This window comes from Triturus cristatus, chromosome 9, assembly GCF_964204655.1.
Source record: "Triturus cristatus chromosome 9, aTriCri1.1, whole genome shotgun sequence".
NCBI lineage: Eukaryota > Metazoa > Chordata > Amphibia > Caudata > Salamandridae > Triturus > Triturus cristatus.
The window spans coordinates 359,920,617-359,935,054 of NC_140592.1; positions in this window are offsets into that span (position 1 = coordinate 359,920,617).

The window sequence follows — 14,438 nt, forward strand, 5'->3', positions numbered from 1 at the left end:
CCCGCCATACCCAATAAATGAATCCAAAAATGGACCGCCAAGAGAAAGAAAGAAATCTAATCTACTTAAAAGGTGTGTTGTGTCTTTCTGTGTGTTACCACATTGGGAGAACAATGGAACTAAATGATGGATGTGTTGGTTAATGCAAGAGATTGCAGTGCAAGGGGGGCAAAGCATAAGCAAATCACACTTGGGGAACTACCTGATTTGATGTAAATCTTGCGAGTCATGTCATCTAGCCATTGCCTCCATTCGTTCAGTGAATTATGAGGAAATTAGTCACTGCTGGTTATTTATGAAATATACAAAACCACTAGTAGATGCGAACTGGCTGGAGACTGGGCTGAGTTTTTTGTCCTTGGGGGTCAGAGTGCTCTCCCCAAAAGAAAAGGTGCCACCGAGTACAGTCTTTAGGAGGGTAACCTGCAGGATTAATGAGATGGACAAAGAGAGACTACAGGGACGGTGCTCTGTAATGGCAGAGGAGCGTCGCCCCACTGGTCAGAGTCAGTCACAGAAAAATAGAGCGATATTAAAACAATAATATAATTTCATTTTTCTGTGATGGGCTCTGGCTGACGGTGCATGCATGTGGGGCGGGCCATGACAGACAGGAGTAGTGGGCACTTAGAAGTGCACATGTAAGTGTGGCAGGCCAAACAGACATGCGCACTTCTATTTCTCCAACCCAGCTGTGTTCACAGGCGGGTTGGAGAAAAGCCACAGGTTCCCAGGCAGTGTCTAAGCGGCAGATTAGGCCGCTCAGAACAATCTTGGTGCTTTTCTCATAGCATGAGAGCAGCGTCTGGATTGGGTAGAGAGCCTCTGCCTTCCCAGACACTGCCTGGAGTGAAGCACCGAGGTAGCAGTCGGCGTTGAGGCAGCAAGAGCTACCTTTTTTTATATATTACCTTTGCCCTTGTCATGAGCATGGGACAGACCCAAGCCCACTCTAAATGCATGTTAAAGTATTGCTGACAATGCTTCTTCAACACTCCTTTGATGGCCCAGGTTATTGAATCCTGGTGGTAAGAGCTAGAATAAAAAAGCCACCATGGATGAACGACATATGTGAATGCTGAGAATCCTGTCATGAAAGGTAGACCAGTGGCAAGAGTTGAAAAATGGAGGAGGAATGTTATTCATACATATAAGCTGTTAACCAAAGAGGAGACTAGAGACTGCAGTTTCCCTAATGGAGACCTGGAATAAAGATCCAGAGAGGAAAACAACCTTTACAGAATCTTGGAGATGTTTTAACCCTTTATAATTATACACAGAGACATGGCAACTGTGCAGGCATATAATTTAATAGGAGACAAGGGTACAACCCAACTACAAATGTAGTTGAAAAGTCAGAAAATATATATAACTTTGAACAAGAATTTTGTTGCTCCATTAGTTTAGTGCCATTCACCATAACTAAGCCCCATAGGCTCCTCAATGCGATCCTTCTTGAGAATGGGCAACCTAGTTTGGGGAGATGTACGAGGTAGGAAGCCCACCATAACAAAACCAGGGAATGCCTTGGGGGTCATAGCCTTTGTTAAAGTATGAGATATCTCAAGAGGAAAATAACACGAAGTAGGAGTAGCAATATCGGACTTAAGAAAGTAAGTTACTATACACTAAAGAATGCTGGACTGCACAAATGGATTAGTATGCCAATGTTTCTTGACACAAGTTTTGCCCATGGCACTATTGTCATACCATTGTGCCACTTTAGCTTGACCTTCAGGAAGTTTTCACAGATAGACACCAAAAGCAGTCAAATGCTCTCATCAAGACACATCCCCTGACAACGAGTAAAGAAAGATCTGTAGCACCTAGCATCCAAACTGTGGATGCTGGGTGCCACACACACATATTTGTGAAAATGGAACCCCACATCAGGTACCAAAAAAAAAAAAGATACCTGGTTTTCCATTCAAACTATGAAGGAGATTTGAAAATCATCCATCCTAAGTTGACAGGGACAGAAAGCTTGATACTTGAGAACCAGGACGCTAATGCTAAGTCTCATGACTCAACACCTTAACAAGTTACCACCTGTCCAGCTAGTACTACAGACAACCACCCTCCAACCACAGCCTCCACCTCATCCTATTGAGACGGAACAGGAGTGCTGAGAAGAGTGGAAATTGTGGTGGGTAGATGAGGGGCGAAAGTAGACCTAGCAAACCAAATGACAAACATCAAAATGCATAAATAGACAAATGTAGTCTCTACATAGTCCTGAGGGTGACCTACCCAACCGTAGACCAAGCACATACCAGATCTACTTCTATTCATTTTACTGATATTCAGATATTCAGGGTGGTGACTTTTCACTTACTGGTGAGATCCTTGATTGCAGATGCTATTAAACACCTTCAAGTAAACAGAGGTCTCCATCCTGAGTGCAAGAGACTTCCCATAGAGACATTGCAGTAACCACCTGGCATTTTCCGTGAACAAGAAGCATGGCTTCACTAATGCATACATCTCTCCTAGCTATTGCACCACAGGAATAGGAGAAGAGGTTTATAACAAGAGTTAAAAGTTTAGAAATTGTCCTTAAGCCTATAGCCTTATGACAATGAGAGACTTGCTGGAACTAATGATCTACAAAGATGAGCATTTACCAGATGAACACACCTACAGTTGAACTTTAGCAGATGCAGGGATAAGGTTGCAGTCAACCTTTTACATATGTATTTGTATCACCACAAATCACAGTGAGTGGGTTTTTCACTTATAACAAGCCGTGATTGTTATTTATGGTCAGGGCCCTTGAAATTATGCGGCAAGGCAGGGCCAGGCAGGGCCAAATTATGCAGTAAGGTGAGTAAATCATGCTGCACGAAAAGACAAACTATTCAGCATAATGTGGCACATTTTTGGATAGTATTACTTCAGTATTTTGTCATTAGGTCTCGCCTGGCGTTGCAGCGCAAAGCGCTGCACGCTGGGCGAGAGATATTGTAAGAGAGTAGATTTGAGAAGGGGGCTTGAAGCCCCGCACCTCATTTCCATTGGCTAGCATCACCGTTTATGCTAAACGGTGGCCTGCCATTGGAAATGAGGTGTTTTAGTTGCCGTCATTTCGCCTTTTTGTCCGGCCCATCCGGACTGGCTCATCTGCTTTGCGGCTGTCGTGCAGCATTTTCTTATCTTTGTCAGGGCCATCTGTTTTCACTCAGCCGCGTGTTTATTTTTGCATCACGCTTTCACCTAAAGTGAAAGTGAAAGCGTGGAGCAAATATAAACAAGGCTGAGTGAAAACAGATGGCCGGGTTACCACGCCGAGCCTCAGATACTCGTGTGCCAGTTCACCATTTGGTTTCATTTTGCTAGAAGTGATATGCTTTCTTAAACCCAGAAAAATGTTTCTTTTTATCTGGAAGTTAGCACCACTTGCAAGGAACAGTAAACGCAAAACCTACATTTCAATATTTAAATCTTTTGTTTATGTTAGAACACGCGCACACACAACAGACACATCCCACTTGTCCCCAGACACACATACACGCGCACGCATGCAGGGACCACACACATACCATAGACAGACACGTGAAGTGCACACACTTACCTAGTCACGCTGCGTGGGTGCGCTGGCTCCTACGTACAAACCCGGGCACGCAGTGGCCCTAGCACGAGTGGGCCCTTCCAGGGCCGGCGTATCCTGCTTTGTTCATTCATCCTTCCTGCATCTGTGTCTTACCAGTGGGTAGAGGCCGCTAAATCTGCCGGACGCAGAAGACCTGTACCACTCGCTGTCTAAACTGTAGCTCTTGCAAGTGTCCTATTCGCTCTAGAAATAAATATTAACAAGAACAAAACATAGATTGGCTAAAATAGTCTTTATATGTTTATTTGAACATGATGAGCATGAGCTTAGCACGCAGGATCACCAAACTTCCCAACTAATCAAAACCGAAAATTAACACACCGCAGCATAATTCTCTTCAATTTAGTTGTGTGTCCGCGTTTTCTTTTCCTGACTCAATTTAGAAATATGTGTTCATATGCACATCAGAAATAGATGTAATTAAATAAGTGCGCCACTATTATTTAGTTTATAAATGGTATGATTTCTGACAGTTGTTTTCGCCCACACCGGTTTTGCCACACACCACGAAGGGCCGAGGCATCTGCACGACCACGGGGCAGACACACTAAGGAAAGTGCTGACCATGCAATATCGTGTCTGGCAGGACATTTCGCTGTAACATTTGTTGATATAAATTATATAATAGCACAGGGATGCGTCAAATATCTCTAAAATCACAATTCCACTAAATGATTTTTTTAAGCAAGTGGGTTGCCGGAGCGCCACGCCAAAAAAATATGTGTTCATGGTATTCAAAAATGTATTTCCATTTCCCACTGCCTGCTCCCTGAATAACGTGTGACGAAGGTGAAGATAGTGAAATATTTTATGTACTGATTTCATAATCGTCTTGTGAACACGGATACGGGTGAAAGGATGCCTATGAAAACCAAGGAGCATATTATCAAGACAGGCGATAAAATTATCGCCGCTTTAGCGGCAGAAAACTGCCGCTAAAACTGCGATAATGGGCTTGATAATATGCTCTATGGAATTCCAATTGAAGCCCATGTTAGATGTGAAGGACATCTAACCTGAGCTTCAATTGGAATTCCATAGAGCATATTATCAAGCCCATTATCGCCGTTTTAGCGGCAGTTTTCTGCCGCTAAAGCGGCGATAATTTTATCGCCTGTCTTGATAATATGCCTCCAAGTAAGTGCCCTCTTTCTTTAAAGAGCAACTCGCAGTGTTTTGTGTCAGTATGGGCCTCATGGGGTGTACCCACCCCTCATTTCTGGGCCCCTTCTTACCTGTACCCAGAATGTAGAACCACGACCCACTGTGGGTTCTGCCAAGCTGTCAACCGAGATAGAAAAGAAGGCCTGCGGAGAGAGGCGCTTTGCACCCGAACCCCAAGAACACCTCGCTATATCAAAAAGAAATTATCTGGACCTCCAAAACATGCATGCAGTCTGAAAGTGCACCCCTGGAGCCCACTTCGCAAACTCCTCTGCCATCTACCTCTGAACTCTTGGATATATCCAGGTTTGCACGTTTCATCGACTTCAATATACTTGAACATGTAAAGCAGGAAAGATAGCACAGGTTACTTGGGAGACACATGAACGAAAAATGCAATTTAAAAAACAGAGACACAAAAAGAGAGGACTCTCTAGAATGGCGGATCCCATTAAAGAAAATGAAATAATGTCATATATGGCCTATATCTGAAGAGTATTTCATTTCGTTTTTTGAAGCGGGTGAGTCGAGTCCTTATTAGTACACGTGGATGCAATTTGTTGTACCCTTATTACATTGTAAATGAGGCCTCGGGTGGGTCTGAAGCCTCGCGTCTCTTGTTTAGTGAGGTTTGTGCAAAGGCTGCGTAGGTGCCTGCTGACAGAAGATTCTGCAGCCTCTGCCTACGACACAAGACTGTGGGGCATATTAGCAAGACCGGCGATAAAATTATCGCAGTTTTAGCGGCAGGAAACTGCATCTATAACGGTGATAATGGGCTTGATAATATGCGTTATAGAATTCCAATAGAAGCCCATGTTAGATGTGCAGGACATCTAACCTGGGCTTCTATTGGAATTCTATAAAGCATATTAGCAAGCTCATTATCGTCATTTTAGCGGCAGTTTCCTGGCGATAATTTTATCGCCGGTCTTGCTAATATGCCCCTGTGTGAGGTCTACTAATAGTGCTACAAAAAGGGCAGGGGCGCACTCAGCCAACAACGGGTGATGCCCGGTGAATGAGTGAGTGCTTTATGCAACATCCGTCAAAGGCTTCTATGAACTGCGTCACGCCGGGATTCTGACGTTGAAATGGGAGGGTGGTTTGAAAAGGCAACGGAGTGCAGAGGGGACTGGGGGTTAAAAACACAACGGAGAGCGGGAGGGGGTGGGTCAAACTCAAAACACACCGGAGGGCGGGAGGGGGTGGGTCAAAACACACCGGAGGGCGGGGCTGAAGAAGCCGTACTGTAGACCCTACATCTGTGAAAACACTGCAGATGTTTTGTTTCTAATAGAAAATCAGAGAGCTGGAGAGATTGCTCAGTGACTGCAGTTTGGTAACCCAGGTTTATTTCGTAACGTGTTTACAACAGAGGCAGGAGTCATCTTTTTTGATGGAATGTTATATTTTTTACTTTGCCAACTTGTAAAGACTATTCCTATGCAGGAGAACGCATTCCTGTTTCCAGTTGATATGCACGTTACATTTTTTAGTTGAGATGAAATAAAAAAAATGAAAGCCGGTGGGTTAAAAAAAACAAGCATTTGCAATGCAACAGGTCTCGCTTTCACGCGAGTTTGAGCTATTGACATTGCAAATAACAATGCCTTTTATTTTTGTTTTCATTTTAAAAACATAAATAGAAGGCATTGCCATTTACAATGCCAATAGCTTAAACTCGCATAAATGCGAGACCTATTGCATTGCAAATGCTTGTTTTTACACTTGTTAACACTGCCTGGGACTTGGTTGCACCTTATTAGTACCAGTTTAACACCAAAATGTAGCAATAAGCAACCAGTCAACCTTTGCTAAAGGCCTTTCACTGCACGACAACATGTGTCACTGTGTTTCAGTAACTTTTAAACAGCTTGAGCTACACACATTTTTTTGTTGTTTACAAAATCTACAGGTTATGCAGCAGATGATGGATTATGTGGCAAATGCATGATTATGTGAAAAAGACCGCAGCCAGTCAATTCCAGTTGCCCTGCCGGCTTGGGATCATATTATCAAGAAAGGGCGTTAAAATTATCACTGCTTTAGCGGCAGAAAACTGGCGATAATGGGCTTGATAATATGCCACAAAGAATTCCAATAGAAGCCCATGTTCTGGTGTCAACATGGGCTTCTATTGGAATTCTCTAGTGCATATTATCAAGCCCATTATCGCCGCTTTAGCGGCAGTTTCCTGCCGCTAAAGCGGCGATAATGTTAACGCCTTGCTTGAAAATATGCCCCATCCTTTCTTATCAAAGTACACATGTGGTCTGCTTTTTTAATTTATTTTTTTGCAGTTTTATTTAGGGCGAACTCGACCCAAAGGTATCAGAGCGCTTTTACACGCACACCTGTTGCATTTCGGACGGACACTTCTATTTCTTAGACACGTGGGGGCATATCATCAAAGAACAGCGTTAAATATCGCTGAGCGGGCTTAGCGCGGATTTGCTTAACGCCGGCTATCGCCGGATTTGATCTCCGAGATATTGCGTTATTTACAACGCATATCTCCACTGCGATATTAAATCCGGCAATAGTGGTGAAATCCGCAAACATCGCTGGAAATCCAGCGCAACAACGGAAGCGATAAGGTATCCTTGCAAATAGGGAGATGTGGATTCAGCCATAGAATCCACCACCCATCATATGTATAGCTAAGTCTGCTTTTTTGCACAAGTTAGCTTTCGGCGATATCCGCGGTTAGCGTGGATTTTAACGTCGGTCTTGGTGTCCTGCGCCAGCTTGTTGATAGGTAGAAGTGCTGTTAGCCATGATTCTCGTGTTATGTTTGAAGGAAACACCCACTTTGCATCTCATTAGAGATGCAAAGCGAGGCGTCGGTAAAAAGGATGCTAACATGCGCCAATGCATGTTAGCACTGCCTTGTAAATAGGGCGAAAACATTATCTCCTCTTTTTTGGCTTTTAAAGCTAAAAAAACAGAGATAAGGCCCTTGATAATATGCCCCATGGAGATTAAGGGCCATATTATCAAGAACGACGATAACATTATCGCCGCTTTAGCGACAGGGAACTGCAGCTAAAGCGGCGATAAAGGGCTTTATAATATGCCCTAGAGAATTCCAATAGAAGCCCAGGTTCTGGTGTGAAGGACCACAAACCTGGGCTTCTATGGAATTCTCTAGGGCATATTATCAAGCCCCTTATCGCCGCTTTAGTGGCAGTTTCCTGCCGCTAAAGCGACGATAATGTTATCGCGGTTCTTGATAATATGGCCCTTAGTGATTTGCCCAGAATCACAGGATGTTTGAGCTTCCCGCCGGACTCGAACCATGGGGCATATTATCAAGCCCCAGCGATAATTATCGCTGAGCGCGCTTTGAATTATCGCCGTCTATCGCTGGAATATATCCCCAAGCTAGCACTGTATTATCAACGCATAGCGCTATGGCGATAAATATTCCAACGATAGCGGGGTTTTCCATGGAACATCGCTGGTTTTCCAGCAATGTTCCATGGAAAACGGCGATGACTTGATGATAAGGCCCTGTGGCCTTAGACCCACAATCCACCTCCCATGTTAGGTATGCCTAGTCAAGAATTTAACAGACGTTAAATTCCTGCATTAAGGCATAGTTAACGTGATTTCTAATATCGCTACCCCTCGTTGATAATATTGCAAAGCTGGGTTAGCGATATTTTCCCATGGAGTTTTGTCAGGCACGCCTCCTTTGCATCTCATTAACGATGTGATGCGAGGTGTGCTGAAAAGGGGCGCTAAGGCAAGGAAACACGCGCTAGCGTGTCCTTGTTAATAAAGCGATAATACTATCGCTGCTTTTTGCCCGAAAACAGACACTAAAGCGTTGATAATGTTATCGCCAGCCCTTGATAATATGCCCCCAGGTTCCTTAGATTCAAGTCGACCGCCCTAGCCGTTCTATATCGTTTACATTTAAGTAGCACACTTTTGTAGGAAAGGTAATATTTTCTCATTTTCAAAATCGAATCGTTATTTTTGAAGTCGTCTGTGACGAAACCTCTGCTTAGGTGGGTCTCTATTTCGAAATTTACAAAGAGCAGCGATAGAACATGGGAAACATGACAGCTGAGAGGGGTCAAGGGGACACAAAAATAGACCTTGGTTACCCAACAAAAGCGGGATTTCACCTGAGTGAAGGTGGGGGGGTGACAGGCAGAATGAGTTCTGCGAAGGTCATCGGGGTGGCCGCAAAGAGCCAGACTCTGATTGTCTGGACATCTGGTTTATTATTCCTGCAGTGATGTCCGTGTAATGGGATTCTCTGGCCTAGTAAATGAATATAGATTTCAACCTCCCGTCCTCCGTGCACGTGTCCCCAGGACGGCTCAGCAGGAACTCTTTCAGTACGTGAAGCGACAGTTCTCTTGCTTTTATCAGCCCACCTCTCTTTTTCCTTTCTCTCTCGAGACCGAGATCTCCACCACCTATCGTCTGTTTCTGTATTGGGGCACCCTGGGCTTCGTACATTCTTGAGAACCTGTTTCCCACTTTTATGATCACTCCTGCTGGTGCCTGTGGCTCCCAGCAGGTGGCGCCATAAGTAGCTACCTATGTGGCCTATTTATAGAACCAGCCCTGATTACCTCATGAAAATCCAGCGTTGTCAAATTCGTAATGCTTTAATGCCACAGTGCTGCACGAGAACGCTTTCTTGATAGCACCAGCAAAAAAAATATATTAATTCTAGACAAATGAAAGTGAAAAAACTCATAGACTTAATGTTTCGGCAAAGTATAATGTGTACAGAAAGTGCAAAATATACTGCTTGAATCAATGCATTCTGTGGCATATTATTACATAGGCAACCATTAAAGTACACCACCAAAACTTCAATAAAGAAAAAAAAAGAATAACAATGCAATCCACTAAACAAGTAAGGGGCATATTCACAAGAATTTATCGCCAAGCCATCAGCACTTTATCGCAGCCAAAGTTGTGAAAAATCCATTGCCCCATTGACAAGCTGGTGTTAACAGCACACAGCACCAGTTTACCCGCGATAGCAACCGCAAAAAACATCGTCACAGAGGATCACCACAACTATCGCTAATGAGATGCAGAGTGGGCGTTCCGGTGCCAAAAGCTGCAACAACATCACACCTCAACATTCTCAACGACCAGACAGATCGGCAATAAAAACACAAAACAGGCGATAAGGCACGTTAGCACCAGGAAATCTACACCTGCTCTGACCTGGTGTTAAGTCGGACGGCAGCCAGCATCACAAAAGGGAGACCAGCCTAGGGCCACATCGGAAGGGCAACAGATGCCATGGAGCCACCCATCATGATGCCCGGACAACCGAGAGAGCCACAACACCCAGCTACACCACACCCCGGACCACCCCTCCCTGACACCCACCCCATCAAAGAGATGCCACATCAGCTACCCAAAAACATGTACAAAATATTCTGCATGATGTTGCACAATAACAACAGTTGAAATGCATGTGTCGTCACAGAAATGAGCATCATACATTCACTTCCGAAGAAACAAATAAAACTTTATTAACATGAACACCGAAATGAAATGAAGACATATGGCGGCTCCCCGCGGGACAGTCCGTAGGTCACAGCCTGCAAGAAAAAAACATGATGAGAAGGTGTGTCCTGCGCACATCAAAGGACAGAGAGAGAGAGCGAAGGAGAGAGAGACAGGAAGAGAGGGAGAGAGAGAGAGAGAGAGAGAGAGAGAGAGAGAGAGAAGAATAGAGGGAGAGAGCGGGAGAGCGAGAGAGAGAGAGAGAGTTAGGAAGGGAGAGAAAGAGGGAGCGAGAGAGAGAGAGAGAGAGAGAGACGCCCCTGCGCACCCAGGCCACACTGCTCACCTGTGTGTCTCCAACCACGTGCCGGTATATAGAGCAGTACACAAGGACACACATCTGAGTCAGAGCCGTCATCTGAAACAGAGTCCAGATACATGACTGGCACAGTACACACACTTGCACAAGATAACATCACCTACCCACCCATGCACACCCAGGCAGAGGCATCACAAAGGCACCCGCCGCCCACGGAGCATGTTCCGCCCATGCACACCCAGGCCTCACTGCTCACCTTCCGCCACCGGTGTGTAGACTGGATGTCCCACCACGTTCCGCTGCAAGCCACAAGCCTGGGGCCCGCGGACATGGCACCCTACACACCACGCAGCCACGCACCGCAGGCCACCAGGCCTCACGTTTGGTGTTGGGTCTGGAATACTCCATGACAGAGGACATACCAGTGCTCCCAGCAACATCGCAGGCTGCACACTCGCTCATTTTTGATTGGTTCAGCATTACGTACATCAATTGTATGTCTTTTGCACACCTCATCAGCCCAATGGGTGCAACTAAGTCTGTGACCCGGAAGTGAGGCCACCTGGCGGTAGGCCCGCACTGCCCGCAGACTCTGGCCTACACGGCGGTCCAGCAGGGCACACGAAACCTGAGTTGCCCGGACCGCCGGGACGGGGCATCATCGCAGGGTGCCCACCCGCTCAGCGGCTTAAGGTGCCACTGACTCCCAAAGTCACCATCCCGTGGCGGGGTGCCTGTGCCTGCCGGGAGCGACTAACCCTGTGCAACCCCAGAAAGCGCCACGTGGTGTTCGGCTCGTGCCGTACGCAAACCTGGGTTGCCACTAACCCTGTGCAACCCCAGTCAGCGCCACGTGGTGGTCAGCCCGTGCCGTACGCAGGCCTGGGTTGCCACTAACCCTGTGCGCGACAAAACTCTTGGGCCCTTCATGATTGGGAACCGTGGCGTCTGTCATCCAGTCGCCACGGGCAGAGGAGAATGTGATGTCATCGGCCACTTATGTTGGCGGAGTCACATGGCCTGTGACGCCTGTGCCGGATGGGTGTGGTGTGCATGCAAACCTGCCCTCAGGGAGTGGCTGTGACATGCCGACAACTAGACCAGTGACCTGCACACCACCAGCAAGTACGCTTGTGATGGGTAGCAATGATGGCCCCCCCTCTGAGCATAAGCGGAGTGGTCTGGCCTGCCGTACGCCAGACCAGCGCAGGGCTTGCCACCATGGCACATGGGCTCTGGGCGTGGTTCAGTCCATGTCCGGACATGGAAGTGAGTGATGCGTGTGTCCCTGTTGTAGTGACCACAGGACCCGGTACACAAAATGCAATGTGGCACCCTCTGACTGGCATCCCACAGGATGAGCATCATTGACGCAAGGGTAATCACTGCCCCTACATTCATCCACACATGCATACATGACTGATGAAAGACGTGACACAGCAGTGCATCAATGAATGTTTATTGCACATCCAGTGCAGTTATGCAGATGGAGCGGTTCAGCCCAATGCCCAGCACACTGCACAATAGGGGCCCGTGGATGGCCAGCCAGAGACCATCCGGGGATGACAAGTCCTGCTGAAGGGAAGGGTACAGTCCGCAGCCTGGTCGATGTGTCATTGGTCACCAATCCAGAAGTGGCAGTCCATGTCGCTGTCCAAGGTGAGTGCACCGGAGTGTGTCGTGGGTCAGTGTAAGGTCATCAGGACATGTGCGGGACAAAGCAGAAACAGGCCAGGTGGCAGTAATGAATGCTAGTGCCTGATCCTTCTGACCACATTCCAATCCACGTCCTCGTCCCCGGGTGTGTGCCCTGCTCCACCTGTGGGTGTTGCAGAACCGGCTGCCGCAGTGTGCCACTGACACATCAGGGGCATGAGTGGATCCGGTTGCCGCACTGTGTGCCACTGACACATCAGGGGCCTAAGTGGATCCGGCTGCCGCACTGGGTGGCACTGACACCCCAGGGGGCGGGGATGTGGATGGTGTGGGGGCAGCAGCATTCATCTGCGCCACACCTTGTGGCGGCAATGCCATGGTGGAGGTCAGTAGGGAATGATAGATCCCAGCTACATTTCGATGATGTGCAGCAGTGGCTGCCATCCTTTCCGCCTCCATCCGCACCATGTCCTCCATGAGCCTCAGTATGTGTGCCAGCTCTCGGCTGGCATCGCTGGAGCCACTCAGAGAAGACAGGTTTGGCAGTCATGATGCCGAAACCCACCCGAACCAGCTCAGCCGTCTCCGTCTGGCACTCCAGCACATGGCGTTGGAAGGCCATGTGTTGTTCCTGGAGGTCTTGGGAGGGTGCCGGGGCTGTGGGTGCCTCCTGCTGAGTGGTGTGGGTGGTGGGTGGGGTCTCATTGATGTAGCTGGGTTGCCCTGAGCCTGGAGGTGAGTGGCGGATAAGGTCAATGATGTCTTGGATGGTTTGGGTGTCGATGATGGCGTTGTTCTCCTCGTCATCTGTGAAGAGTGGCTGGGACTGCTCTGCAGGAGGTGTTGACGGTGCCCCTGCGATGTGAAGGGGAGATGGTGTATTACAATGTGTCCACATGTGTGTAGACGCATGGTACAGGTTGACATTCAGACAGCCTGGCATTGTACATTGTGACAGTCTGTAGATCTGGGCGATGACCCAGAGTCATTGTGGGTGTGCACTGTGCTGTGCTTGATTGTGCATGTGTGCCATTGTGCCCATCTCCACCCATCCCCCCAGTACCTGGTGGTCACTCACCCTGTTGCGGTTGTGTTGTGTCCTGTCGAACAGTGTCCGGTCCCCAGACTCCGGCCACAGTCTCCACACTGCTGACTGTCGACACCAGTTCCTCCATGTCATCCAGCTCCAGCTGTGGCACTGGGCCCCCACCTCCAGTCTGCGTTGCTGCCTTCTGGTTGGGGGAGAGTTTCTCCTTGGTCTTTCTCTTGATGTCATTCCATCGCCTCTTGACCTCATCCATTGTCCTCTTGTGCTCTCTGACGGCATTCACCATGTCGACGGTGACCTGTCATATTGCAGTTTTGGTGCCCAGTGACACGCTGGAGGTGACAAAGTGTTGTTGATGGTGTTCCATCACCTCCATGACTATGATCCTTTTCGCCTGCGGACTGAACTTCGTCTTCCTCGTCTTCTTGTCCTTGCCCTTCCCTGTCCCCGTGGTCCGAGGCTGGTCGTCCGGGGTGCTTGTGGGGTTGCGCTCGTCCTCTGTGCCTGCTCTGGCTGCCTCCATGGTGCTTGGGTGTAGGTCAGTTTGTGTGTGGGTGTTTTTCTGCTTTTATGGGGATTTATTTCGACACGCCAGGTGTGTGTTGCAGGCCTGGCGCTGCTTACCGCTGATTTCCTCATGGCGCTTTGGCCCATCGCAGGTTTTTTGGTGTTGTGGTTTGTATTTTCATCTCTATCGAGGTGGTTTTATCGCAGACATTGTCCACGGTTTCGGCAGACTATCGCATGCTACCGCCTTGTTGTGGATCCCACGTTGTCACAGGGTTGTTTTCCCGCGACGGGCCGTGATATTGAAAGTTGCGTTTCGCTACTCTTGCGGTAGTTATCACACGTTCTTGTGAATATACCCCTAAATCGCAAGAGGAAGAATAATACATGCTACGAGAAATTATAGTGCATTGGTATTTATAAAATAATAATTGATAAAATCATTCATATATTCAGCAGAGTAAATTCTGAGATAACATAGAGTTTCATCAAAACAAACACACCTTTAAAAGCCATTCCAATATACAAAATACTGAAAACACAGCTAAAATAGCATAGATTTCCTTCTGGCGATAGCACATTTTTAAATGGAACAGATATTTGCACATAGAAAGGGAGCATTTAGCTGCTGCAAAAAGACC